The 5,016-nt window shown below is 44.7% G+C and overlaps 1 pseudogene; it reads right to left on the bottom strand.

The window, feature by feature from the left end:
* Positions 1-3,406: 3,406 nt before the first annotated feature.
* LOC100965723 overlaps positions 3,407-5,016 on the bottom strand; it is a 50,534-nt pseudogene continuing 48,924 nt past the window's right edge.

The following is a 5,016-nucleotide window of genomic DNA, read 5'->3' as shown; positions in this document are numbered from 1 at the left end:
AAAGGGCATTTGGGAATTCAAGAATTCTTTGTACCATATTTGCAACTTTTCCTTAAGTCTGCAATTATTGAAAATAAAAGCTTACTAGGCTGGGTGTGATTGTTCACACCTGTAATCTTAGCACTTGGGCGACTGAGGCAGCTGTGAATCTGGAGTTTGAGAGCTATGATGACTCCTTTGCTCTCTAGTCTGGGCAACAGAGTGAGCCCCTGTCTCAGGGAAAAAAAAAGACTTACTAAAAGAAAAAAGGAATGTAAGCTCTATGAAGATGGGGTTTTGATCTGCTCTGTTCACTGACGTACCTCTATCGTTTGGCATAGTACTTGGCCTGTTTTGTGTACTCAGTAATCTCTGATGGATGAATTAACACTGCCTTTGATTTACTATTTAGGCAAATGTGCTACTTGTAAGGGAGTTGTGGTTTCAACATGTCCTCAAGGTTCACATGATGGAACATTAACCCCCATGCAACAGTGATGAGAGATGGGACCTTGAAGAGAGGACTAGGTCGTGAGGGCTCTGTCCTCAGTAGAGGATGAATGTTGCTGACTCAGGAGTGGGTTCATTATCATGAGAGTGGGTTTGTGATAAAAGGGAGTTGGGCCTTTGCTTTCTCTCCCGTTAGCTTGCCCACCCACCACCCACCATGGAAAAACTCAACAAGAAGGCCCTCCCCAGATGCTGGTCTCTCATTCTTGAATTTCCCAGCCTCTGGAACTATAAGGAACGAATCTCTGTCCTTTATAAACTATCCAGTCTCAAGTATTCTGTTATAGTAGCACAAAATAGACTAAGAGGGAATCCACCATGCACCCCTTTTTATCCAAGGCTAAGAGATCATCACCCACCCTGCAGATTTGCAGGATCCTAGGTCTGACTCTGAGCAAACCAAGGAGAGGCCAACAGCCCTGTGCCACCTTCACTGCCCACCTGCTCATCTCCAGCAGGTTTTTCAGAGACATATCTCTTGAATCAATAAGAGGTTTTACATAGTATTACTAAGATATTCCAAAGTCGGGTGTGGTGGTCATGCCTGTAATCCTAGCACTCTGGACCTGCAAGACCTCATCTCTAAAAATATAGCCGGGTATTGTGGTAGGTGCCTGTAGTCCCAGCTACTTGGGAGGCTGAGGGAAGAGAATGACTTAAGCCCAAGACTTGGAGGTTGCTGTGAGCTGTGATGTCATGGCACTCTACCCAGGGCAACATAGTGAGACTCTCTGTCTCAAAAAAAGAGAACTGATTCTGAGAGGGCCAACTCTGAGGCCGCTGCTGCACCTGCCATCTCGCTCTTTCTCCATCCTTCCTCATCAGCCTTCTCAGCGCTTTGCCTCACCCCGCTTTTCTTCCTGACCCCTTGTCTCCTCCGGGATGTGTGGCTGTCAGTAGTGGAGCCCCATCGACGGCCTCATCCCACTTTCTATCCCACAAAGAAAAGTGGAAGTTCTATGAAATAATAAAAACCAAGGAACTTTGAACCCCCTTAGAATAGATTTCTAATACTTATTATCAGGATCTCTTGCTTTTTGACACAAGGAAAAATAACCCTGATTGAAAAGGCTATGTAATAATGGTCAAATCACACCAGGAATGAGGTTTAAAACTGAGGTGTAGATAAATATTTAACTAGAATCTAAAGGCCTTTCTCCTCTCTGATTAATGGGGAGGGTATTGACATCTTTGCTAACAACACAGGAAATCCTGTGACCATGTGGTGGTGCAAAGACTGAGGTCCTATCAGTCAAAACCCTCACAAGAAAGGAAAGGGCTGACTGGGGAATCCTCCCACAGTGCCTGGTGCACAGTGGGCCTACAGTAGAAAACTACCCAGAGAACGAGTCAGCAGAGAATGGCTTCACTGCTCACAGCAACCTCAAACTCTTGGGCTTAGGCAATTCTCTTGCCTCAGCCTCCCAAGTAGCTGGGACTACAGGTGCCAGCCATAATGCCCAGCTATTTTTAGAGACAGGGTCTCATTCTTGCTCAGGTTGGTCTGCAACTCTTGAGCTCAAACAATCCACTGGCCTCAGCCTCTGGGAGCACTCAGATTACAGGTGTGAATCACTATGCTGGCCTTCAATAAACTTTTCATTGAAGTATAATGTACATACAGTAAAGTACAGAAACCATATGATTGATGAATTTTCATAAAGGGATCAGTCTTGTAACCACAACCTGAGTGAGGAGCTATAACATCGCCAGCACCCCGGAAGCTCTCCGGTCTCTTCCCCACCTTCCCATTGTCAAAACCCTCCACCCAGAGATCACTTCTTCCACCCTGTCTTCTAACATAGGAGACTAGTTTTGCTTGTGTTTGAACCTATGTAAAGGTATGTTGAATCTAGATTAATTCTATGTTATTTTTTTGAAGTGCCTGACTTCTTTCGTTCAAAATTTTTATTGTGGGCGGCGCCTGTGGCTCAAGGAGTAGGGCGCTGGCTCCACATACGGGAAGTGGTGGATTCAAACCTGGTCCCTGGCCAAAAACTGAAAAAAAAAATTTTTTTTATTGTGAGATACAACAACATTGTGTGTAGCAATAATTCATTCATTCTCGTTGCTATGTAATAGTCCATTACATAAATACACAATTTATTTATCCATGCTACCATTGTAGCATTCCCAGTTTAGACTATTGTAAATAGCACAGTGCTGCTATGATCATTCTTGTACATATCTTTAGATGAACGTATGTACGTGTTTCTGTTTTGTCTATAACCTGGGAGTAGAATTGTGGGGTCTTAGGGTTTGTAGATAAGTCAAACAGTATTGCAAAGTGGTGGTACCAATTTATACTCCAATATATGAGAGTTCCAACTCCTCCGCATCCTTGCTAATACTTGGTATTGCCACCATCTTTCTTTTCACTCAGGGATTACTACAGAAAAACAGAAAATACGGTTGAATGATGAGAGAGAGTTGCCACTTTTAGGAAAACAAAGACAGACCCGGGGTCCTCAGTTAAATCTGAATAAGTATGTCCCATACAATATTTGAGGCATACTAAAAAATTATTCATTGTTTATCTGAAATTCACATTTAACTGGGCATCTTGTATGTCTGTCTGGCAACACTATTAAAGGAGGTATGGCAGTGACTTTGGGATTGATGCTATAACTTTGTCAGCTATGTGAACACCTGCTCTCCACTTGTCTGCGGGAATGGGAAGTTGATGGGAGAAGGCAGAACCATGGGCTTCTGTAGCTTGTGCAGGAAACCCCCTCCTGCCCTCTGGATAGGGATCAGAGACCAAGGGGCACTAATAGTGGCAGTGATTTATCCAAGCTCTGTCTAAATTCTTATAAGAGTATTTCCGCTGGGGACATATGTTGTTTATTCATGGACAAAAGAAGAAAAATGGATATTTCTTGAGCACCTTCTACTGCCTGATCCTGTGTTAAGCAGGCTAATGGATGTTACGGGTTCCAGCCTCATGATAGTCTTCTGTGTTGGAATCTGATAGTTGGAAAACATAAGCAGCTTAGTCAGATTCAAGGGCAGGTGAGTTAAAGCCAAAGTCTGTGCTCTTCTAGTTTACCAGGTCCCCTGTCCTTTTATCCTCAGCATGTACTGATAATTGACTAGTCTTCGTCTTGCACGGGGCTCTGTTTCTCTCTCCCCAGCTGAGCTGTCCTGACCAGACCAAGGCAAACCACTGAAAAACTCCTTGGCCTTCCTGGTGCCCTTCATTTCTCCTGTGTTCAGCCCTTGCTGTCCCCTCGGCATACCTCCTTCTGGCTTTCAGTTCCCTAAAAAATAATTCCATGCGCCATATCAACCCACTAGTTTCTCATTAGGGCTCCTAACCTAATTTCTGGAACAAGAAAGTAAATAATGTCAACATAGAAGGACATGCTTTTTGTCACCTGTGTTAGGCCACAGCTGGAGAAAGAGCCCCCTCTCCTTTACAGGCTCAGATGAGACAGGAGCTTAGTCACTTACCAGTACTTGACTTCTGGACTCCTACACTTTTTCCGGCCTCATTCCCCCCATATCGGTTCAGATTCTGCTCCTCTGAAGAGTCTCCCTCCTTCTCAAGCTTTTCTAGAAGCCAGAAACCAGTCCCCATCTACAGTCAGTTCCCTCTCTCTCTTCCCCTAGAATGTGTGGGTCTCTTAGAATTCTGTAAGTCTCTACATCACAATAGGATTCAGAAATTTTAGTTAAAAGAATGAAAACTCTCACTTATAAGGAATTAAAAGATGATTATGTTTACTTGAAGGTCTGGCATTTCCTAATTTGAGCTAAATGATTTTAATAAACAAAATGCCACTCCCAAACATTTTTCTTCATGTTAAAAACTGTGCTCGGCTCAGCACCTGTGGCTCAAGTGGCTAAGGCGCCAGCCACGTACACCTAAGGTGGCAGGTTCAAATCCAGCCTGGACCCGCCAAACAACAATGATGGCTGCAACCGAAACAAAACAAAAACTGTGCTCATCAAAGCAGTCACTGTGTTACCTTTGCTCCTTCCCTTCCTTCCTGCTACTCCCAGTTTTATTCGGACCTCTCTCCTTTTTCCTTTGGTGGGTGGGGGCGGGGCTCCCGAGCTCTTTCTTGACAGGAGTGCGGGGACTGATTCTTTTAAATGTTTTCTCAGCTCAGCGCCCATAGCACAGTCGTTATGGCGCCAGCCACATAGACCAAGGGTGGTGGGTTCAAACATGGCCTGGGCCAGTTGAACAACAAGGACAGCTGCAACAAAAATTAGCCGGGTGTTGGGGTGGGCGCCTGTGGTCCCAGCTATTGGGGAGACTGAGGCAAAAGAATTGCTCAAGCCCAAGAGCTGGAGATTCTGTGAGCTGTGACACTAGAGCACTATACAGAGGGCGACATGTAGTGAGACTCAGTCTCAAAAAAGAAAAAAAAAAGTTTTTAAAAAAATCTTTGGGCTCGGTACCTGTGGCTCCAGCGGCTAAGGCGCCAGCCACATACACCTAAGGTGGTGGGTTCGAATCCCCAGCCTGGGCCCGCCAAACAACAATTATAATGGTAATAACCTTATATTATGGCTCAG

This window comes from Otolemur garnettii, unplaced genomic scaffold (assembly GCF_000181295.1).
Source record: "Otolemur garnettii isolate 467f Iridium unplaced genomic scaffold, OtoGar3 scaffold00039, whole genome shotgun sequence".
NCBI lineage: Eukaryota > Metazoa > Chordata > Mammalia > Primates > Galagidae > Otolemur > Otolemur garnettii.
This window is presented reverse-complemented; position numbering and strand designations above follow the sequence as displayed.